Source organism: Spea bombifrons, chromosome 5 (genome assembly GCF_027358695.1).
Source record: "Spea bombifrons isolate aSpeBom1 chromosome 5, aSpeBom1.2.pri, whole genome shotgun sequence".
Classification (NCBI taxonomy): domain Eukaryota; kingdom Metazoa; phylum Chordata; class Amphibia; order Anura; family Pelobatidae; genus Spea; species Spea bombifrons.
In genome coordinates this window covers 82,582,784-82,608,248 of record NC_071091.1, presented here as the reverse complement: position 1 = coordinate 82,608,248, position 25,465 = coordinate 82,582,784, and the positions used below count along the sequence as shown (strand labels likewise).

General features: G+C 41.9%; 1 protein-coding gene across 1 annotated transcript in view; it reads right to left on the bottom strand.

The window, feature by feature from the left end:
- Nucleotides 1-24,272, bottom strand: part of MAPRE2 (microtubule associated protein RP/EB family member 2) — a 71,993-nt gene extending 47,721 nt beyond the window's left edge. The window contains exon 1 of the mRNA XM_053466127.1: nucleotides 24,176-24,272. The gene's annotated coding sequence lies outside the window, so the exon portion shown is untranslated. The remainder of the gene's footprint in view (nucleotides 1-24,175) is intronic.
- Between the last annotated feature and the right edge of the window lie 1,193 nt (nucleotides 24,273-25,465).

Genomic DNA, 25,465 nt, shown 5'->3' with positions numbered 1-25,465 from the left:
AAAAAGGAACTAACTTGGGGAGCGCTGTGTAAAGGAGTCTCTTCAGAACTTTCCTGCTACAAACTGGCGAGAATTGTTTGACTGAGGAGGAAGACAGCTGTAGGGCTACAGTTTCTAACTCATGTAAGTGTGGTTTTCTGCTGCTATAGAATGCATATTATACTTACAGCATACTTATACAGCACTTCAATATGCATTCTTTTTTAGTATGGACACTAGATTGTCTCCATAATGAAGTCAAGTAAAACCCACGTAATTGTGAGTTGCACCACAACACAATAACAAATGCACAACCCATCAGTGTCTTTTATGACATATCCACTACAGTTGGCATATATATTGTATGTATTGTTTGACTAAAAATGACACAGAACACCGCACATATAAAAAAAAAACAAAGTCATATATTGTCAATACTGCAAACAAGACATTTAATATTTTAGTAAAATTTCTTAATTTATCCTTCCCTGCCCAAACATTTCCAGTATGATTTTTTTAGTTTACGACACACATCTTCAGTGATCAATACATTGATTTTTCATTCTGACATTTAATTCCCATAATGGATCTAGATACCACCCGGAAACCCATGATGGTGTGATGGCTAAAGGTAAAAACGTATTCAACACAAAAAACCCTCTAGGTTTAAGGTTCATTGATCTGTCAAAATATAATATCATCCATTCAGATAATCGGGCCATTGTATCGTTTTAGCATGTTTTTAGTTTCTCCTGCGTGAAAGGAGACAGTCACATCTCATTAACAATGATTTGACAGATGGTGCCTGAATAAAGGTGGACTATTGCTTACAATCCAAGCATCTCATTCTTATCACACAGGAGCTTGTTATTACATGATATAAGAAAAGAAGTTTTAGACATAAGTTACTGGTTTCATGGTAGAATTCACACTATAAATAGCAATTCGTATAGCTTGTATTTATATGTAATTGTTAAAAGTGTTCTACCTCAGAAAAGCTAATATAGTAAGCCACAGGTACACCATTTACATAACAGTTAAAGCTGCTCATGTAATATAAATCAGATGGTTGTCCAAAACAGATGGCCAAGGCCAGTCTTGTAAGTACTAAGTGACAATACCAGGAGATCTCGATGACATTTTATACAGATGTCATCCTCTGAGGTCTAGGGGATGTATTATTATTATTAATAATACAGAAATATAAGAGTAGAGGGCAGTTATTTTTGCTTCATTAACTCTACATGCTATTGCAGAATTTTTGTTGGTCTAAGTCTCAGCCTATGGATACATAACAAGGCTGCAAAACAATGTAACCTTACCCTAAAAAATGTATACCTTATATTATACAGAACCAGGTTCACTCTATAAATCTATTTATATGTGTCTATTTAAACAATATTGCATCACAGTTTATTCCTAAGGGCCATCATAACCACCATAAATGTCATGATCCTTCTGAATGATTAGTCCACTTTATGATTTGCCATGGTGACGCGACCCCTTCCAAAACTACACCAGAACTGCTCTTTACATAGATTTAAATTTAAAATGTTGATCAATGGACTGAATAAAGGAAAGTTAGAAAAGTAAAGCATTAGACCAAAACGGTATTTTTGTCCAGATTCCCAGTGAACTTGACCTTTCCAAAGCAACTTCCCATATCCAGTTATGAGCATTCTCAGACAGAAGAATGTGGTGATCCTATCTTAGATACACAAAATAACAACAAGAGAAGGGAGAGATTGATTGGGGAGCGGGTAATGTTTGGCTAATAGGTGGATTCCTAGACACACATCGATTAGAGATAGAGATAATATAATGAGTAAGTGCTACTACTGCGGCAAACTAAGGAATCCAAAACAGATTGCAACGAACTGGAAACAAGCATTGCTTGGACCTCTAAGGACTGAACACAAGGCAGAACTCAACAGTAGGAAGCATGGTCTCAAGAATGGAGCACCCAGAACTTCACAAAAAAAGAAAAACTCCAGGAAGGAGCAGTAACTGAGATCAGCGATAGTCGAAAGGTCAACAACAAGAAATACATGCAAAGATATGGGACATGTGGGCAATGGCACTCTAAGGAACAAAATGCAGTAGTTTATATGCTAGATCTTGACATACGAGGGTCCTCGATGATCTGACAATGAGCTGGGAACAAAGGTAGGGTTATAAACCTATCTAAGGAGATAACTGGACCCAAGTGTTCATCTGTCAACACAGCCTTGGCAAGGATTAATGGCCAAAGGACCCAGAACTGAATCTGACATCCCCATAGGAGTATTTTATTGTGATACAAGGGTATTTTATCATGCTAACACAATTAAATGATCAATTACTATTTACCTTTAATTATTGCAAGAAATTAAGTATGATTCTGCTTCAGGGTAGTGGGATGAGTGGCATTATTAATCTTTTTCACTGCTGAACTGCTACAGACTGATGAATGATCGCACTGAAAAATTTATGTAGTGCTACATGGAAAATCTTTTAGTGTTTAATTTAAAGATATTTATAACAGAAAGGCATGTGTGAAAAAAGAAGAAAATCAGGCATTAGTTATATTTTCGAAATAACAAGCATGTAATCCACCGGCACGATTTGTCCACATGGGGGAATTAAAATATTAATGTGGAGATAGTGTGTGATGTGTCCTCAATCCTCAATCATCCAAAGTGGATTTAAATGTCTTTATAAAAATATCAACCTTCTACACTAACAATTTGCCACATTAGGACCATATAAGAGCATTTGTTCTGAAAACAGCAAAAGACAAAGCTCACGTGCAGATTTCAGATTCTTAAGTTTATTAAACAACTTTGTTTGCAAAATCCCTAGAATAAGATAATAGCTGAAAGGGTGGCCTGGTGCTTCTATTAACCAGCAAGGGTTTGTTCCACTCTTTTACCATGTATGCTTATGATGCTTTGTAATACATCGTTGGCCGAAAAACATAATCCGCCAAAAAAAGCATTATCGTCAAAATGCCAAAAGAAAAAAAAATGCCAAAAATAATCATCTGCAGGGGCCCTGTTGCTTACCTGTGCGTTGTTCGCATACACTGTGCGAGCAACCTTTCTTGTTCCGTCCCGGGTGAAGCAGGAACCCAGCGGAGTCATGTGAATATACAGCTTTTCACATGACCCTGCTCCGTTCCTGCTTCCCCTGGGCAGAACAAGAGAAGTTGTTCACACAGAGGGAAGCAGCAGGGCACCTGCGGAATTCTGCGAGCGGCACCAAGATCTGCAGTTCAGGTAAGGGGTGGGGTGTATGAACGAGTATGCGTGATTGAGGGCATGAATGAGTATCTGTTAATGATTAGTAACTGTAAATGAGTGAATGAATGAATATGTGTGTGATAGCATGGATGTGTAAGTTGGGGGGGGAGCATGGCACAGGGTGATGTGCAGACCCCATACTACTGGCATCAATACACAAGGAGGGCAGCTAGCCAGGCTTCAGCATGTATTAGCTGCTTGTGCATAATAGGAGTGTGATTACTATATTAAATATATGATTGCAAACAGCAATCACACTCCTATCATGCCCAGGTATACCCAGATTCCAGCATGTACTGGCTGACTTGGCATGATAGGAGTGTAATTGCTGCTAATTAATATTGTTATTGAATTTTTTTGTCCAATTTTGGTGTGTTACTTAATTTTAATAAAAGTTTTTTTGGGGGGGGGTCATTTTCGGTTTCTGTTTCGGCCAAGTGAATCCTGAATTTTCTGTTTCGGTCCAGGATTTTCATTTCAGTGTATCCCTATGTACCGTATCACTGAATGACATGCACTTTTTTTTAGCAATTCAGTGGATGCTGCTACAATATATGCAGCCTAATTCAAAAATTAAAAACAGTGCCTGAATAACCATTGTTTTATTTACATTGAAGTCTTGAGCATGTCTCTACTTAATTTTACAAACATTAATGCCTTGGGGCCCCCAGTGCTTTAATGAATAATTTGAGGATCAGTGGTCCATAACACCATTAGCTACCCAGGCTACTGTACCTGGCTCTCAAGGGATTCTCATAACATGTGGTACTTGAGCAGCAGCAGCACCGAGCACAAAGAAAACGTAGAGTAACTTGTCTGAAAGGTAAGGGGCAAGGCTATGTGTCATTGGGTACCAGAAGGTCTTAATACGGCACTGGGGCGGCATAAAGCTAGCATCCCATTGTCAAACGTATGCAGTTGTCCTCAGTTTAACATCTATATACAGGTTTCAAAAGACATATTAATAGTTTATTTTTATAATTTAACAAAATGCAAAGTAAGTGAACAGAAGAAAAAAAGTCAAATCAACATTTGGTGGAACCACCCTTTGTGACAATTCACTCTTTCCAGACCAACCCAGATGTTTTTTCTCTGTGGGATTTTTTTGGTTGTTTTGGACTGAAGTAAACCATTTACTATAAGGAGGTGGAGGAAGCAAGTTCCAGAAAAGGTGAGGGGAAATTAGGTAATCAAATTCACAAAGAGAAAATAATTAAAGTTGGTCTGTCATCAGTAGGTCAGCACTACTCAAATAGCTGGTTAAAAAGGCGATCACTGATCTACCCAAGCGGCCCGTTAACACTAGTGTTTTCATGGCTTGATGTGACATCATAGGAGGCACCACCTTTCTGCCAACTCATCAGCTCTAAGTGCTAGTGACTTCAGCTGCCCATACTTGCTTTGTAAAACTTCAAACAGCCGTCACAGGGGGCTTCCAGAACATAAATTGTTAGTCGGGTTGTCTCCATAATGTAAAAGTCCCCTTTACGTTCTTGCTTTGTTTTTTTAACACATGTTCTGTGCAAATTAACTATGGACTTCATTTGTATATAAGGCCAGACTGGGGAAGTATTTGAGGAAACATATATCTATTGCTGGGAAAAAAATTAGACCTTGTAGGTTACGTACAGCTCATGTTTTATGTCCATAATGCTTATAGCACAACTATGCCAGCAAGCTATAACTTAACAAACTACAGAAAAGCTAAAGAAAGTCGACAACAAGAGGAAGGAATACCACCCGCATGTAACTGCCCCGGAGTTCATCCACTGTGAATTAAAGCCATTCAGCTCTCCTGGCTTCTCACCAAACAGCCTGGGGTTGCAATCACGCTTGGGATTCTGACTTTCTGTACTATGTCATGTTTTTTTTTTTTTTTTTACAAAGTGCAATAAAATAAAAACAGCAACTACCAGATCTGAAAGCTGTGAATTGTGATACTTGAAGTAGGAAATTAAAAGCATTAAATAGCTCCATAAAGTACAAAAAATTTAAGCTCGCTTTCTACCACCAATATAATGCTGGTTTATGGCAGCTCTGAACGTTAGAGCTACAGCTAATAATTCCACTGTGACATAGGCTTTCACCGCTGAAAATTCTGTAGGGCCAGACTTATATTTCAGGTGACCTCAGGACAAAAACAACTATCACATCGTCCATCTTGGCACAGTCCTCCATTGTGTAAACCAGCTGGTTGGAAAGGTCGGATCTCCCTTGTAACCGGCCCACTGATCAGCACTGGCTTATGCCAGAATAAACATCTACATCTCGCTGTGTTCGACCTGTACAAACCGCCCAACTGATGTCAAAGGTGCTTAGAGGTGCTAAAAAGCCTTTCATCCGCCTGGCAGTTGTCAGAATGTCTGTATGTTGGACACAATGAGGTGATGTCATAGCCATTCAGACCAAACATTCTGGTGTTTTAGGTGAGGAATCATTCCATTAAAGAAGCTAATTTCATGACTTTTATCCTGTGTGTATTCTGGCGCTGGTGTATCCATGTTATTCTTGAGGATATTTTCTCTGTGGAAATTAAATATTTTGTGCAGTGGTCCACCTGTCGACCCCACAGACACTAATGGAAGTTGTCGGAATATTTTCCTGACCCTTTCATTGGTATGTAGTGTAGCTTAAAGCTCTCAATATTTTTCATATTAAGAGGTTAATGGCTCCCTCACTCTGACTTTCTGTCACCCTTGCACTGTACCTGAAACTGATGAAGTTCCTCCTGAGGATTTGGAGTTGCCTATCTCAGGCTTTGTTATCAGAGCAAATGCAGGCCATCTGTTATAGAGCGTATGGACACTGTTACTTTACAGGTAGACCGGCCTGTCCTTAACGTTTAGGTTTTCAATGTAGAAAAGTGTAGGCAAGAAAGAAACAGACACACCAATGGGAGAATATTTCAGACAATGTGTGATCGAAATCTACTAGGCCAATTAGGGCATCACCTTGACTCTACTGGTTTTTATGTATTTCCAAGGACAACACCAAGGCCAACACTGTACCACTTAATTGAAGTCAGTGTACATGGGTTGTTTTTTCATAGAACATAAAACTAGTGTAAATCAAGTGTCTTGTAGACTATATACAGTATATATAATATATGTATCACAGCATACAATGAGCAAATACAACAATTTACCAGGAAAGTAGGCAGCAAGTATTAATGCATTTGCCACACACCACGCAGCAAGGATAAAAATATACCAGACTCTAGAACAGCTTTTCCCATGGTTAATGTAACATAAATCAACATGAACAGCTGCTTAAAATATCCAGGAACAAAAAAGTATAGCTCAGCTACTTTATAAATGCTAGGGGAGAAAAGATAATTTGTTGATTATAAAAATGCATTAAAACAGTAAACCATCTCTAACAATTATTATGAACATGATAATCTAACAGGCAAATACATAAACACATTAACTGGCAAATAGGTGAACGCCGTGAGAACAGATGAACAATTTTTCGGTGTCCCAAAAAATCCATTGTCAGGCAAGTGAGTACGTCAGATAAATATTAAGAGTCCATCTTCCAAAAACAACAAAAAAGAGAAACAAATGTGGAATGTGGTCCATGTGACTATGCAGCTTAAATGCTTTGTAGATAAAAGAAATTAATCGGCATTCTTAAGAAATGAAATCCTAAGAAAAAAAAGTTTTATTTATATTGTATTAAATTTTAAATATGTTCTAAAATTAGTTTAATCTCAAAATAAGTCCACAGCAGTAAACCGTCCTGAAACAAAAACAATGGAAATTCACTTAAAATCCTCCATAAACAAAGCGGGTTTAAGTTAGGATTCACAGAACCAAAGAGAATGAAAGCCCAGCACCATACATGACCACCGAACTGGTATAACCCGTATTGCATGTCATCGGGGTTATGTGGCCGGCTTTAGTCAGTCCATAAAATTTGAAACACGCCGCAGCTACTGTATAAAAGCACAATGTACTATCACATGGTCACATCTTCGGTGGTCTGTACACCCTCCTACATGTTTTCCAAATATAAAGTTAGAAAAAGAGGGTGCATGATAGCCTATAAAGATTAAGCGAATCTAGAATAATAAAACATCAAATATTTAGATCTGGCAAGAAGCCCCTATTCTATAAATAAAATCGAGCGTAAGATACTGGAGAAACACCACAATTCGGAAGTCTTGATGCTCCTTGGGCTGCTCCAGGCGGTTAACTGCTCAGCCATATGTCGACTGGTTTCAGTGCATTATAAATAACACCATGGCCGTTATGTTAGGAGCACACAAAATATTCTTTGAAACTAAACATATCCAACTCTACAATTAACAAAATAGAGAGCTGTGGTTTAAACTCTCTAACTAAACTATGCATTATGAAGATCCAACCCGTTGCTTCTGCTGCAGGAAAAAGCTTGGCTGGCCCTGTATAATGCATAATCAAATCACTGAGAGTTCAGCAGTCTCCACTATACATTACACAGGGCCAGCTCAGCCCCTCTTACCGAAGAAACTTGCCAGAGTTGGCCCTCTGTAATGAACTGTAAAGCGGGAGAGCTGAATATACCAATCTCCTGTTACTAAATAAAGCCCTGTGCATAAATATGGATGACGCAAACCGTGTGTTGACACCTCATGCACAACCCACGGGTTTAGCTGAGAATGCAGCAAAATGTGGCTTTATTTTTGGAAAGACATGGATTCGCTATGGGTGCATCATGGACTGGATTCCCTGCAGGCTGTTTACACGGAGAGAAGCAGGAACTAAGGACACCCATGTAAAACTTTAGGTAAGCTGTCCTGCTTCAACTAATGGCTACCTACTAAAATAAAATAACAAAACACCTTCAAGAAGGGTGGGGAAACACAGATACACAGGCTGTCACGTGTACATTGCTGACATACAGCACGGATTGCTGGGCTATGACATCATACTTGGTGTCCTGTGTCAGCAGAACGGGGTATCAGATACAGAATATAGATGGTGGTGTGTGGGGCTGTAAAATGAGGCTATAGAAATAGCGAGGTTGTGTTCATTCTACAACTTACATGAGAGAACAGTTTAAGGAGATGTTAGGCAAAGGATGCTGATTGCACTTGGGGCAGTAAAAGAGGAGGCATAGAAAGAGAGGAAAGTAGAGAGTGTATAGTTGGAGTATAGGGCAGATAAAGGAGGGTCTGGGTAGTGTTTGATGTCACTTGTTATTGCCTGCTTGCCTTTTTAACTATACTGCATGCACACACACACATGTACATAAACCGTTCACTTGCCATGTCTCTCCCCTACAAACGGAGGCACCAGCATGGTGTAGCATGCAGATGACATGGGAGACATGGAGACAGCATTGACTGCTGCCATTTAATTCAATTTCTGCAGATTAGAAATGCTCAAACTGGTTAAAGAGGTGCACTTTGATTGAAATCTTTCAGATTTGCACTCAATTTCAAATTCAAAACTTTGCATGACCCAAGTTTCAAGAGCTTGGATAAGATTAGCTGCTAACCGATGAGTGGACCTAATGTACCATTAGAAACATTGTCCCTAGTACTGTTACCGGAAATAACTATTTAACCATGTATATGCATCATTAATATATATTGTTGGAAAAACTTAACTGGTGGGTTACAAAAAAGCAGGCACTGATAAATTGTTGCTTTAGAAACTGTCATTTTTATGTGATTGAACTTTCAGAGAAGAAAAAATTAAGATGATCTGCTAGCGTTTATGTTTAACATATGAAAGCGTGCAATGAAAGTTTTGCCAATGGAACAGCACCTTTAAATAATGATACTTGAGATAGAACTATACAAAAGTTTACATATCATCAGAGAAAAAAAGTTCCTCTCTAAGTAATGAAAGCCAAAAACTGTGAAGTATGTGACCTCTTCTGACTTTTTTGATGAGGGAGAGAAAGGAGAAGGAGGACACAAAAACATTTTCAAACATCTTTGGGAATTCATTAGGAAAGCATTTTTCAGAGACAGCAAACCGCAGGGAGGAAAGGTTGTGACCTGAAGTGTTCTGCTTTAGCATTAAAATGTATTTCGATGTACAACATACATCCTATGCAGTCATAGTTTAGTCTACATTAGGAGAAGACCTTCTTGGCAGGAGGCACCTGATCAACCCCGGGCCAGATGCAGCGTGGCCCTACTGTATAGGTGGTTCGTATAGCAGAAAGTATATAGGAAATACAGATGTCAGTATAAGGGCTGGTCCGGAACCCATAAGGGATTGCATTTGCATTAGTGACAGGGGTATATTCCAAGTTCAAGGACTCTGACTTAGTCACTCACCTTAGAGTGCCCTTAAAAGCTATCACCAGAGCTTACCGCAATGGGAGAGATTGGGGATAGTGAGAATATGTGGACAGGCAAAGATCCGTGGATAACCAGACGGTGGATAGAAACATAAAGCAGTGTAAAGAACAGCCTGCTGGTGAGAGCGGAATAAGGCAGCAAGACTAGAGATATGGGTAATCTTAGGATTAAGGGATTATAATGAAAAATAATGGATTGTGAGAAATAAGCAAGTGTCAGAGATATTTAGTGCAATGTAAACAAATAACAATGTTCTTACAAACAACTGTGTGCCAAATAGGAAGGTACTTATAAAGCCTATATTTTTAACGGTTCACACTTTAAAAAAAAAAAAAAAAACCTTTGATGTTCTGCATTAAATCACTGTTAAAAAGCTAAGTAAATTTTCCTTGAAATTTCCCATATGACAGAATGACAGCTATGCTGCTAACAAATAACGTATACATCCCTTTTATAGAATTTAAAAGGGCAGAAAGAATTCATCAGTTTGTTGGCTTGTTTTAGCCTATAATCACTTTAAAATAAGCAAGAAAAGCAAGTTAAAGGGGGGCTCATCCATAAATCAGCCTGAATGCCACAAAGAAGCTCCCTAGGCTTTCACATGTCACGCTTGCATATAATACATCCAGCCCGTTACCGGAATCCATTTAATCCGGTGAAATCAGTTATGTTGCGTGAAAATTCCATAACAGTATTTCACTCCCTGACTGGGGTCACCTTATAAACGCTTCCAGATGCCCTACAGTTACCATAACAGTAAACAGGGGTATTAAAAACACCTTGTGATAAAGAGCAGACATTAAGCCACACCGTGGCACTGTGTTATTACTGCTCCCGGCCTATGGACAGGATCCATGATTTCTATTGTCATGTTGCCACCTACTGGACTTATTTGTATATTTATGATGAATAATACGTGGAACTAATAAGTGGCTCTGTACATATTATACATGCATGTTCATGTACAAATCCCCCCAAAAATACCCTCATAGGACTGAGTGAGACAAGTGCAAATGGCTGGATGATCTTAATAAGGTCTCAAATACAGAACTCCATTATCATTATTCCTAACAGTTGTTCATAAAGCACCAACAGATTCCAGAACTCTGCCTGATGAAGTTATACATAAAGTCTACATGAGTTAAGTTTAATAAGAGAAAGACTAAAAACACATTTAGGGCGTATAAACAAAAAAAACCATCCCAGAGCCTGGTTCTCAGAGCATTTCATGAGCAGAACTGGTTGGGTTCTAGATACGAAGGGACTGAAGACTTTAGCTCTCCCGGCTTCAGCTTGCACGGCTTCCCCTCCTGGTAAGTGTGGCTGCTAGTTAAAAAGGTACACAACAGCTTAATTTGTTCACAGCTCTTGCATTTTATAAAATATCACAAAGTTTTGAGGTCTTACAGCAGAAACAAAAAATGGTGAACCTGAATGAGTACTATGACTTTTTTTTACATTGCATATACTCTGCACGTAGCTGATGAAAGAAGGCTTTCGTGTACATGAAATCGCTGTCATTGGTTTGTTGTTATTGTGGAGGTTGTACAAACCTTAGTGTGTCGCATCACACTGAACCTGGGAACAGCCATCTCACTAATGTCACACTGTACTTAGGTAAAGCTGGTTAACACAGTGCCAAATGAGAGAAATCCATTCTGGTGGTTGTATCCAGAAGCTGTCTTTCTGAATTAACATCAAAACTTGGACTGGTTTTTACATTTGGAACTTAATAGCCAGTTTCAAATCTGTGTAAGTGTTCCTCCAAGACAATATACAGTTGTGTGAAAAATAAAGTACACGCTCTTTGAGGAGGATGTACTTTCAGGACATAATAATCTGTTCCTTGGCAAGTCTAAAAATTAGGTAAATACAACCTCAGATAAACAATAATAAGCAGGGCCGGCCCTACAATGGAGCCGACTGGGGCAATTGCCCCAGGCGGCACTTTTGAAGGGGCGGCACTTTTGAAGGGGCGGCACTTTGCCGCCCCAAGCGCTTTATCGTTTTTTTTTTTTAAGCAGAGGAGAGAGAGGGGCGCCGAGTGGTTTTCGCTTACCCGCTCGGCGCCTCTCTCTCTCCTCTGCGGCGAGTCTCCCTGTTCGGTCTCGGTGCCGGTTTGTAATGCCGAGCGCCAGAAGTGACGTCAATTTCCGGCGCTCAGCATTACAAGCCGGCACCGTGGCAGAGTAGGGAGACTCGCCGCAGGACTGTTTAAAGCTGCCCCCCCCCGGCGTCGGCGAGGGGGAGCGGCATTTTAAACTTCTCCCCAGGCGGCATTAAGTCTTGGGCCGGCCCTGATAATAAGACATGACATATTACACGTGTCATGATTTATTCAACAAAAATAAAGCTAAAATGGAAAAACCATGTGTGAAAAACTAAGTGCATCTTATACAGCACCTTATAAAACCACCTTTAGCAGCAATAACTTGAAGTAATCATTTTCAGTATGACTTTATCAGTCTTTCTCTAATTGTACGGTCATGAACTTTAACATGTAACATGCTAACTGAGGCCTGTAGGGTCGAGATGTAACTCTTTTTTGTTTTTTTTGTAATTTCTCTGAGCATTGCACGGTGTGACCTTGGGGTGAATTTGCTGGGACGTTTACTCCTGGGAAGACTGGCAACTGCCTTGAATGTTTCTCACTGTAGAATGATGGACTTTATATTGTTTGGAAATTGCCTTATAACCCTTCCCAGATTGATGGGCAGCAACAATTGCTTCTCTAATACCATTGCTGATGTCTTTCCTCCTTGGCAGTGTGTTAACACATACCTGAATGCTCCAGACCAGCAAACTGCTAACACGCTGGCTTTTATAGAGGTGATCAATTAACTAGGGCTGAAACAACTAATCGATAAATCAAATCGATTTTTATCGATTATAAAAAGAGGTGTTTTTCAGAGCAAATGCTCTGAAAAACTCCTCTCCTTATATAATCCGACCTCAAACAGAGATCGGATTATAACACCGGAATCCAGATCCCCCGCAACGCTGCAGGGGACCTGGATTCCCCTCACTGTCGGCCGGTCTCTCACTTCCGTCTCTCTCCCCCTCCCATACACCCCTCTGACTCCTCCCCCCTCCCATACATCACTCTGCCTCTCTCCCGACTCCGTTACTGACAGGCACTTTCACTGCAGCGTCATAGAAGCCTCAGTGTAAGTGAAGGGCAGTAACGGAGGCTATCTGTGCGCATCGCGCAGACCCCCACTGGCTGACAGAGGATCATCCTCTCTGTCAGCCGGTGGGGGTCTGCATCGCACAGACAGACTCCGTTACTCACCTTCACTTACGCTGAGGCTTCTATGAAGCTGCAGTGAAAGTGCCTGTCAGTAACGGAGCCGGGTAGAGAGGCAGAGCGGTGTATGGGAGGGGGGAGGAGTCAGAGGGGTGTATGGGAGCCACCCTCCTATACACCACTCTGGCTCCTCCCCCTCCCATACGCCACTCTGCCTCTCTACCCGGCTCCCTGGTGTCTTGTGAACCTCCGTTGCTGACAGGAGGCAGAGTGGAGTATGGGAGGGGGAGGAGGCAGAGTGGTGTATGGGAGGGGGAGGAGCCAAAGTGGTGTATGGGAGGGGGAGGAGGCAAAGTGATGTATGGGAGGGGGAGGAGGCAGAGTGGAGTATGGGAGGGGGGAGGAGCCAGAGTGGTGTATGGGAGAGGGAGGAGCCAGAGTGGTGTATGGGAGAGGGAGGAGCCAGAGTGGTGTATGGGAGGGGGAGGAGCCAGAGTGGTGTATGGGTGAGTTATAGTGGTGTATGGGGGGTATTATGAATTTCAGGGCATATAGGGGATATAAGGCATATCAGAGGGGCATAAAACATATTTGGGGGTAAAAGGTATATAAGGGGGCTCAGTTGCATATCACTGGCATATAAGGAGTATAAGGCATATCAGGGGGCACAGTGGCATATCAGGGGGCACAGTGGAATCTGGCATATAAGAGGTATAAGGCATATATGGGGGCAGAGTGGCAAGCTGGGGGTCAGATGTGCATAACTGGGGGCAGTTTGGTAAAGAAAAAAAATTTAAACAAGGCTTTTTTCTCATAGTTTTTATTAAATATGAAAAATAGTTAACATATGAATTAATATTTACTAATAACTTTGTATTAAAACCTAGTTTGAGAAACACTGTGTTTGGGTTCTTGTAGCTTTTATTATTATGTCAGTAAAATAAGAAGGTGAATAGAGAGAGGCCATTGCAATAAAGAGATGAAAGTGTAAATTGTACGTTTTTTATTACATTATTTTAAATTAAAAAAACGATTAAAATAATCATTAGTTGCAGCCCTACAATTAACCAAGGATATTTGATTAGCAGCACCTTCCTATGGAAGTAGTAAGGGTGTACTTAGTTTTTCACACATAGCTTAATTTTTGTTGGAGGAATCATGAGAGAGTGTAATATGTCATGTGTTGTTGTTCATCTGAGGTTGTATTTAACCAGTTTTTCAACCTGCTAAGGAACAGATGATTGTTATTTTGTCCTGATATATAAAACTATAGAATTCAAATAGGGTGTGCTTTCTGATGAACAAAGACACCCCCTGGGCTTTCAATCAACATATCTGGGATCTTGTGCATCACCAAAATCTCAGATTGCACAGCAGCACTTGAAATGCATTTACAACAAAGTCCATATTATGGTTGGGGAGTCCTACAAATAAAATTCATTTGCCAATTTCACCACCCGGTAAGTGGAGGACCATTTAGTTGCTCAAAATACATTTGACCCAACTGAATGAAATGCAAACAATCTTACAATGTAAACTACAATAATCAACCCCACTTATTTACCATCCTTGCAGATTGAAGGAAGAGCTGTTCCCAGGAAAACAATGTGCTTCTGTAACGTAAACAAGCCTGAGTTTAGCCGGTACTCTTGTTCTTTGAGATGTAAACAAAAGAAAACATCTATCCTTAGAACAATCAGACCATTGTGATATTATAATAACGGAGTTACTCATCTGACAGCGACACCATCAATTGTGGCTTTGGTAACAGGTATTACATTTAAATGAATACCATGTTTAATGCCACCGCAGACTATGTAACACTTTAACTGCCAGAAATGATTATGATGGAACATTGCGTTACTGGCGCCTGAAATGGACGGGTTCATATTCAGTTCTGGAACTATAACTCCAAAAATTATCCAGACAGCAAATTATACAGAGCTGACTGTATCACAAGAGTACCAACATAGAAACCTTTTCTCCAATCTATCTTGCTGTATGTGGAATGCATAATTTTGCTCCCAATTATATTATTCATAACAAAAAGAGAAACTATCCACAGTAAGTTTTAGAAATCTTGGGCATAGTTGTGGCATTGACACTGGATGTGGCTCCAGGCAGAAATTGGATCTAGCAATGACCAGACTTGTGGTTACCCACGAAGCCCTGTATGGATTTTGTGTTTCAAAAAAATATTCAAGAGATCATTCCCAAGTCTAGAATCTCAGAAAATCAACAACAGAGAATGCAAAAAAAAAAAAAAAACATTTATTGCACAATAATCTCACACAACATATAATTCTGATGCATTATCCTAACAAGTTACAATGTAAAAGGTACAATACAACAGTATTTTACATGGGACATTTCTGAGACTGCTGTACTGTTAGATTCACTGTATACTGCAATATGGCATCAGTAAACCTTATGCTGTTCCGATATGGAACAAGAGCAAAATAAGCCTTATCCTACTCTTCTGACTCAGTATCATGATAGCACAGCACAGGGAGTAACAGCTTATCAACTCACTAAATAAGCCAAGTATGGAACGGTTGACTCTGAAAGCTATTCTACTGAAGTCATGTCAATATATATATCTCTCATTGACATACCGTATTTGCTCGTTTATAAGACGACCCTGATTATAAGACGACCTCCCAAAATCTGAATATTAATTTAGGAAAAAGAAAAAGCCTGAATATAAGACGACCCTATAGGAAAAAAAGTTTTACCAGTAAATGTTAATTCATGTAAACATTTTTTTTTAATAAAAGCTATGATTGAGAAAAATATTTTGTTTTTATTTCCTTTTATTTTCCAACCTGCGCCCCCAGTTATGCACATCTGCCCCCAGGCTTGCCTCTGCCCCAGAAATGCCCCTCTAAATGCCACTGTGCCCCATGATATGCCTTTTGACCCCCTATGTGCCACTCTGCCTCCAGAAATGCCTTATACCTCTATATGCCACTCTGGCATATAGGGTTGGTTTATTGCTACCTTACATTATTATAGTTTACATTACTATATTTTGATATTTATATTTGTATATATGTATGTGTGTGTGTGTGTATATAGATATATATGGTTTTCTCTTTCATTCCAGCATAATTCATATTATGATGTGGCAGGTCTGGCAAGTTTTTTTCGTCATGATCCTGTTCCGGGTTGTCTAGGTTGACAGAAGGCTATCAACAGGTTTACAGAATGGATTTTGGTTCCAGTTTCAAGTTTATTTTTTTCCCTACATTCGGTTACGATACCAAAGGAAGAGGAGGCGGCCTTACAGTTATATGTACTAGGGCTGTTGTTTCTGATTGGTTCATCAGTTTACATATTTTTTCTCCTTTGCTGCCATGAGGTTCAGTAAATAAAGATTTCCAAAATATTTGCCTCCTGTCTTTAATACAATTCTCAAAAGCATTGAGGTAGGCACGCCCGGAGCCCAGGATTCGCGGAGTAGATCTCTAGCTGAAGGCGATAGTCCCAAGAGATCCCAGGAACCCCTGAAATTGACCATGCCACTAGGGATAAATGATGGTCTGACACCAAAGGACGTGGAGAACCCTCCGGAGCCCGAAGAAGAAGGAGACTCCAAGGTAGAATAAGACGATCCCTATGGGTAATTTCCAAGAAAGCCGGAAACCAGGGTTGAGCTGGCCATAGAGGGGGTTTATCACCAAGAGGGACATCATCTGCCGACACGCCTGGTGGATCAACCCGGAGATCATCGAGAATGGGGGAAACGCGCCCATCGCCGATAATTCCGGATCTGGGAGCCAACTGAAGTTCCATCTGGAAACCAGTCTGCTGTAAGATTTTTTGCCCCAGGAAGATATTCCGCCGAAAGAGAGATCTGCTTGCGGAAACAAAACTAAAACAGGCCCCTGGTCAGATTGGACAGATGTTCCGACCGAGCGCCACCCAATCTGTTGATATAGCGCACAGCCGAGACATTGTCCATGCGCCGTAAGATAGAGCAAAGCTGCGGACCGCGAAAGACCCCTCTATAAGTTCCAGGCAGTTGATGATCTAACTGATCATAAAGCCCGTGAACTCAAAGATGTCTGGCTTTCGGGCATTGCATGGCTCGGTTAGATCAGAGAAAACAGCCTGAATTGAAGAGGACAACAAACCTACTATTCTGGCCAATTGTCTCTAAACAAATGACTTTCCTGATCTCCCTCTTTATGGGTGATATCTTGGAAGGGGGTAACTTGAGAAGGGAATTGACCGAATCTATCTCGAAGCCTAGGAATTGAACCCATTGTGACAGAATAATAGCCAACTTCTGGAGATTGACAATGAACCCTAAGCCCTGAAGCCAATCGATCACCCAGGATGTCTGAAACGAAAGCCGTTTCTGATCTGAATGAAAAAGTAAGATGTCGTTGAGGTAAATGATCGAACGAACACCCCGAGACCGGAAGAAAGCCATCTCTGGTATCATCAGCTTGGTGAAACACCAAGGTGCTGAACTCAGTCCGAAAGGAAGGCAGGTGAACTGCCAGAGTTGAAAATTCTACCGGAATTGAAAAAATTGACAGGAATCTACATGGATCGGTACCGCAAAGTACGCATCCTTTAGATCTAGTCTGGTGAAAAAATTCCCATCTTTTAGAAGGTCTTGAAGCAAATGGATTCCCTCAATCTTGAAGTAGCGGTTGACCACGTACTCGTTCAGTTTTTTGGGGGAACCAGGAACACATTCCTGATAAACCCTGGAGGGCCTGAAGCTCTCTGAATTGCATACTTGTCTCTGAGAAGGGATATTTCCTGATTGATGAGCCTTTGGGTCTCTCTGTCGACCACTAAAGGGGCGGGGGTGGGATTAAATCGGAATAGACACAAAGTCTATGATAAAGCCTGCACTGTCTCAAGAACCCAACTGTCTGAAGTGATGAGGTGAGACGAGCCGCAGGGGAGCAAGGGAAGAAAACCGTATTGGAGGATTTACCAAATGAGAATCTTGTTTGTCCGCGTCCACCTCTGATTTGACCACTCTGGAACTCTCTGGAAGCCGGAACTGGGGTCCGGAAGGGGGGATCGTATTGGGTCGAGGGGTTAAGCCCTATTTATAGTTGTATCTGGAGCCTGTAAATGATCCATGGCTGGCAGCACAGCCCCGATGTCCGCCAGCCCTGTGAAAAACACCCCATGTCTGAAAGACTCTTTTTAAGGAAGTTTCCACTTTATTTATTGCCGTAAAGATACTGGCATGTTTGCGCAATTCGGATATGGAAGGGTCCCAAAAAAGCTGATATTGCCACGTTTGCCACAATCACAAGCCTCGCTGTACCCAATCTTTGAACAGGTCTGGGTCTGGGGGGGGGTTCTGTGACGCTGCTTCATCAGCCAGGACAAAGATCTGAGTCATTGGACCTGATATGTCCAATAATTTGTCTTGTGCCGATTTTAGGGCCTTCTCCAAGCCTTTACGTGGGTCTCTACTCTTCTTATTCATGTTAGTTACCATGAATGCATCAAACTCTGGGGCAGCAGTAACCTTACCCGGAATAGTGGGGCGAGGGCATTCAGCCCTAGGCCTATTACGCACCTCTTTATCTAGAGCCTTGCGCATCCAGACCTGTAGATAACCAGCTATATGGTCTGGTGGTGTCCACTCAGTCGACCTAGGGTGACATATAACGCTTTATAGTGTGACATATAACGCTTCATATAACGCTTCACCCTGAGGAGTGTACACCAGGTCTGCTTCAGATGGGTCTGTGCACTGGATTATAGCCTCTGATTCGGTTGCGGGCTCATCTGTACCGAATTCCTGGGCCAAAAGACAATCTGACTCCTCACCTGAGGAGTATTAACAGGCATCTGCCGAGGGAGGTGCATAATCAGTGGCATCCCCCGAGGGGGGTGCTGAGGTAGAGAAACCTGCCGAAGCAAGGATTCAATGGCATGTTTAGCTGGGCCTTAACCCTTATGGGCTAGTGCACTAAACCCTTTCCAAGGTCTTTTAGGAGGAGGAGATCCTGCAGAGCTCTCTGACTCAGAGCCTGAGGGAGGGGGAATAGAAGCCTTAGAAATGGAGGGCACAGGCCGGGCTGGGGTTAACAGTTGCCTGAACCCATGTTTGGATATCAGCAGGAGGGGTATTAGAATCATTGGCTGTATCTGCCATAGTGAATAATGAAAATACCAGCATACCTAAAATAATTTAAGAGAGCTAGAGAGCATTAACCAAAACTTGACTGACCTGGATGAGTAGCAGCAAAGGAAGAGAAGGCAGTCTTACAGTTATATGTACTAGGACTGTTGTTTCTGATTATTTCATAATTTGATTATTTTTCTCCTTTGCTGCTGTGAGGTTCAGTAAAAAAAGATATGCAAAATATGAGCCTCCTGTCATGCTATGCAATTAGCATTGTGTGCCTTTAATTGAGTCACTTCTGTTAATCCACACACCCACCGCCTGTCAAAGAAGTCCCTCTGTGCCAAGCTGAGATGGCTCTGCTTCTTGGAAACATGGATGAGGAGGAGGAGGTGGCAGCGACTGGAGCCCGAGCAGAGTGGCAGACATACTAGCAGTATTCGGCACCTAGGGGCCAGAAAATATTTAATCTACGTACACAGTGCCTTCACAGAGAGAACGATAACAAACCCTCGGACGTACCCACCCGGCCAGACGGTTAAAGATGTGAAATGGACAGCCAGAGGCAAATGGCCAAGTCTCATTATCACAGTAAAATATGTGTCTGTTTAATTTAGAGTCTGGAGAAGGGATGGAATGTGTGTGAGCCTAAAAGAATATACATATAATAAATGTGCTACACAAAATACAATAAAATAGTGATAGGCCCTACAAGCCAGGAAAGTAGTTCCGGAAAATACATTGCTCATTAATTTATTAACTTTAGCCAAATACACTTCATTTGGATACAGTATCTGTGATTTAATACACTGAACGTAGTTCAATGGCCTATGGACAAGCAAATCACAACAGGAACAGCAATATCTGTATTGTTTTAAGCACTTTGTAGATTGTTGGCGCTATATAAATAAAAGATAATAACAATAATAATAACTGTATTATAAAACAATATTTATAGCTCTTGTGTGATGGGCAAATTCATCTTCAGCCACCCCTTCCACAGCTGCCATCTTTACTGCTGCGATCCAGGATATGATGTCCATGCTGTTTCCAGGTGCCTATGGAAGGATGTGCGGCACATGGAAGCAGCACGCCACAGAGCCTGTGCTGGATGGCCACCGTGCTTCAAGGTGTGAAGGGTCTGCTGCGGAGATTGGAGATCTCCATTGTAACCAGCCCCAGCAGCGTATCGGGAAGCCTGATCACCCAATAGTATCACCAGCTCCTGATTCTTCATAGGACTACAACTCACTGGCTCAAAACGCCAACTCTTGGGCACCTAAAATATAAGCATGCTGGAATGATCCATGTGTTTAACCAATGCCATTCTCAGACAAACAGCCGACGATCACGCAAATTCTGAAGGAAATGTAATATATTTTTTCCATGAAACAAATTTACTGGAAGGGGGTACGAATGTATTGTCTGAGACTCCAAAATTCTTGTCTGTGCTGAATTTCTTGTCTTTTCAATTATTTACTGTTGAAACTATCAAGTAGTTAATAATACAAGAGGTTGACTGCCAGGCTTACCTTTGGTTTCCTGTTCCTTCTAACAATATATTAAAGATTTAGGGGGGGGCCACCATGACTGTTTTCATAATGATAATAAAGTCCCAAAAATTAAACCAGTCAACTCACCTGGAAACATGCAGTTTAAAAGGTTCTATTCCAGATATACCTTTTTTCCTCAACATTCCTAGATTTTTTTATATTATTATTATTATGTACTAACATGGAATGCACCTTAAATAAGCTTACTGCTTTTTGCTGTATTTTCCTGTCTTCATTGCGAACCCTGTCCATCTCTGACATCACAGAAAGGGTATTACCTTTAAGCTCTTCTAATAATAATCACACAGAACACCTTATTCACTCACACTCACCGGCCATCACTGTGTAATTGTGGATCTGGGGAGCTTTGAAATGTTAGGGCAGAGTGGCTGTAGGTGGGCAGACTGCTGTGATGTAATACATCGGGGTGGGCTTTGGAGGAATGAAACGACTCTGTTGCTAGGCAACTGTAGTTTTTTAATAAACTTTTAAACACAGTTTTTAAAGAGAAAAACAAATGACAGACAGTTTTCTTTTACATGATGCAGAACTTATCTGGGGATATTTTAAGAGCCCCCCCAATGTGGAACAGCTTCTTTAATGAACACATCCCCGATACACTGCAAGCAGGTGAATGAGTCGTACTCTGACATGATAAAGGAGGAGAATATTTTTAAAAGAAGGAAAAACTGCCACAACAGGGTGACATATTCTATAAGTAGAAGGGTAAAGGTTTAAAAGTAATATCAAGAAATATTACTTTACTGAAAAGGTAGTGGATGTATGGGATATTCTACCAGCAGAAGTGGTAGAAGTTAATACAGTGAAGAAGTTCAAGCATGCAACAGGAAAGTGTTCAGAAACTGGGCAGACAAGGTGGGCTGAATGGCTCTTATCTGCTGACACATTCTATGTTTCTATGTTTATTAATACCACTTAAAATATTGAGCTTGTCTTTGGGAAGGGATCATGCGTTAAGCTATTATATGTTATGTAAATAACTTAGAACATGTCAAGGAAATAATAAACGACATGTTACAGGTCCAAGAGATCCAAGAGATGTGCTTCAGTGAAAGCAACCACTTGCCTTCGAAAATTATTTATTTCGGACATTTTTCAGCTTCATGCTGAGGATTTCAACTGCAGCGCATACAAGTCTCTGGGGAAGAACACGGAGCCCAATAAAGGCCTGAATGAATATTATGTTCACAAGGAATGTGACGCACGTAACTGTATTTATATTTTGGTTATTTTTTTTCTTCTTCCGTTGCTCCAGAGGTTGAATTTGGTAATAAGTAAAACTGCAGTGAGATGTTTTTTAAATATGCAGAATTTACCAAATTCACTAATGAGCAAAGTGGGAAGTTTACTACAGATTTAGAAATTAGACAGCTTGATGTGACACGAAGTAAAAGGTGAGGGATGCGCCGAGCACAGCTAGCTCACCATAACCAAGCTACCAGCACCCTGAGGCTGGCCAATGCTCAAACTACGTTTCTTCAGATTTATTTAGCAATATTTTGTTTCCGATTAGATTTCCGCTTACGTGTCAGAGCTTCCAGGATCTCTGCAGGGCTGATGACATGATACGCCTCGGCAGAGACCAATATTTACACAGTGAATGCTCTACAAATACCGGAGGGTTACCTGCGCTAATCTTCAATCAGCCCAGAAAAAAACATTCCAGCTTAAGAACGGAAAGGATTCTACGAGCAACTTCCACCCGCTAGTTACAATAAACGTGAATCATCACACGCACCTTAAAGCGTACGAAACGCTGCTTGGTCCCTTTAATTGTGTCTGGTGTTCCCTTGACATGGAGGGTTTCTGCGGAATCCCCCCCCATATGCCTCTGCCGTCTCCCCCATCCCCAGATAGATACCATGCAGGAAACGTCGCCACGCGGCCCCAGCGCTGGCTCTGTGAATGCCGGAGACGCGGGGCGGTTGGGACCGCTGTATGAAGGTGCGGTAAGCACGCCATTGATTTTAAGGGAATCACTTTTCTGCCAATGATCGGCTTCTTCAAGCTGAGCGGAGGAGGGCAGATGCAGGGCTGCAGCTTCTACCTCAGGTAAGTGTTTCTATATTGCCCCCATTTTTACTGGGCTGTCACGGTCATTAACCTGGATCTGTGACATGAGTTGGCAGTAGAGGCTTTACACACGAAAGGCTGGCCCTGCATGATGGATAGTCCCGTCGGGAAGGTGACTGGAGAAATTGTGCTGATTTAAACATGCTTTGAACAGGGTTATCCAAGCTATTGTTTTGAGCTTGTGCTAGTCTTTCATGATGTATAGTCAGTGGAATGAAACTGCAACTCTGCTGCAGATTTATTTAGCGAATTCACACCATGAAAACACATGTAACAGACGCAGCAAACCTGCTTGGCCATTACATAACATCACATATATCACAAATATATATATACGGTAAACGTGGCTTCCTCTTACTGATGAGTCTACGTAACAGCCACTTCCAGTTCTGCAAACTGCTTTTCTGTTTTAGCAAATAAATAAAATCACCAACAATGCTTAAAAATAAAAGGAAAATTATAATAACGCGTTATTACCCCCGTGCATGGAACCCCTCGACGTACGATAACTAGGCATCTGGTCCTTTCTAAAGAGCCCCCTCTGTCTCTTTTCCAAAAGCATCTAATCATTGATTCTGTGCAGGCAGCTGGGAGATGGAGATTACACTCTCTAGGGGCAAAACGCAAGCAGTAAAAGGGCACTTTAATAACCCTAATTATGAGACCATCAAATGGCAGGAGAGTGCGGGGAGGGTGCAGGGAGAGTGCGGGGAGGGTGCAGGGAGAGTGCGGGGAGGGTGCAGGGAGAGCACAGGGAGGTTAACCAGCTCTGGGGTTTAAACCAAAAACAGATGATGGCCACTAAAACTATCACATATGACATATTGGGCAGAAGGGGGCTGTACATACAATATTATTATTATATCATCTATCATCAGCTCTCATAACTGAGGCTATTTATATGTCTGCACTTTAAAGGGTGATTTACCGATCTCTCTGGCTGTGATCAGCACAATGTCTGGGAGTTCGCTTTTAACCTATTTTATGATCATCTTTGATGCTGACAGGGATGACAAAGAAGGGATTTAGGGCAGTGATGGGCAGCTCCAGGCTCTGACTGCTCCGCTTTGTGTGAGACAGCAGCCCTGCCCTGGGATGAGCAGAGTGACAGCCTGACATGAGACAGAGAGTTGGTGACACTTCCTGATCACGTGCACCCCCCTATGTGTAGAACAGCATCCTGCACCTCATTCACTTTCTGAAACACCTCCAGCACGTCTGATCCGCCTGTCTTTATTAACAGTGACCCGATCGTGAGGACCGGGCGCAAGGAGCACCTTCCTGCCTGTCAGCAGCCGGAGACGGCGAGTGAATCTGCTAACATGTACCGGCTAGATGCTATGGGCTAGTGACATAAGTGCATTAAACACCCACACAGCGATCGCCGCTGTGCCGTGAAGTCATGTGACTGCAAGGCATGACACTCCGTACACCCGGCAGGAGGCAGCGATAAGACCGGGGTAGGTGACACATGGTCAGGTTACACACGGGTAACATTCTATGCCCACTGTGGGTTACAGATCGGCCACGTGCGGGGTGTGGGCACCACCTCCCATTGGCTGTCAGGCGGGGTATTTGGCACAAGAGCAGCTTAAAACGCACTTGACTCACCTGCTGCTGCACCACGTCCCGGCTCCGTAACTCACTGACAGCTGCTGCCGGCTCCGCCGCTTTGTTGTTCCTCCTCCCTTTCCCAGCGCCCTGCGACACACCCCTCCCAATGGGTCGATACGTCACGTGACGCGTAGAAGCCAGGCCCAACTAAGCCGGGGAAAGCCCTCTGGAACAGGCGTGGTTAGACAGGCCGAGAATGGGTGTGGCTTGGAGGTGACGTATGTAGAATATGACGTGTAGGAGTCACGTGCTTGGCGCTCCGTTATCGTGCTGCGAGCGGAACCGGTTCCATACGTTAACCTGTATGTGAAGCAAACGTTATGGCTTTACAGGCCCCGTCGCAGCTTCAGTTTGGTGAAAGAGAGTTGAAATGACCGGCAGTTAAAATCCGACACATTAATTCTACACGTTGCTGGCAAATGGTGCTCGACAGAGTATGAATCCTGGGCTTCATTAGCCAGTCTGCCCTGCAGAGCATTGCATTCGTACACAATATGGCCAGAAGTATGCGGACACCCAGGAAGAAGGGGATCTTCCTGTAAATGCTTTACAGACCAGGCTGGATGCACTAGAAGTTCCCCTATTAGCCACAGCCATGAGCCACCCACCATGGTCACACGAGACTTCAAGTGCTTTAACATGATGTTTGTGTAATTGTGTTACTAATACTAATCGTGTGCTAAAATTCACAAGTTTGCTCTCATAATCTTGAGATGGGGCTCTTAGAAACCGTCTTTCAAATCCGGCATATCCAGCCCCCAGCCTATCCGGGCCAAGCAGAGACCCCATGGGCCTGCGAGTCGTTACATGTATCCCTAACACTTGGTAGACTTCACAATGTTCTGTAAGATTTAAATTGAAAATAGAATTCATGTGAAAATTCTCACCCACTGAGCTCAGTATGACCTACTTCAAATGGCATTGGGCATCCAGTCCGACTCATCATGTCAGCTAATTTGGTGGCTGCTATTTTAAGCCTAACGTTGCACCCTAAGAGAGCGACAGAGAGAGAGAATGCGCAGACAGCAGTTTAGCCGCTTCCTTTACATGACGTTAAATTACAACCTGAATAATCTATACAGAAAAATAAAATGCATATGTATTCCTTTCAGTAGATGTTTCCACTACAACCACCGTTCAATGTAGAATTTAAAATAGCTTTACTTGCAACTAGATACATCTCCTTTTATTTTGTGTTTGTGTTCTACTAGTTTCACTAACCCAGCCCAGATTAAACATGGATTTCTTCTCTCAATTGCCCCGCTCACTAGACAAGATTTCCAAAAG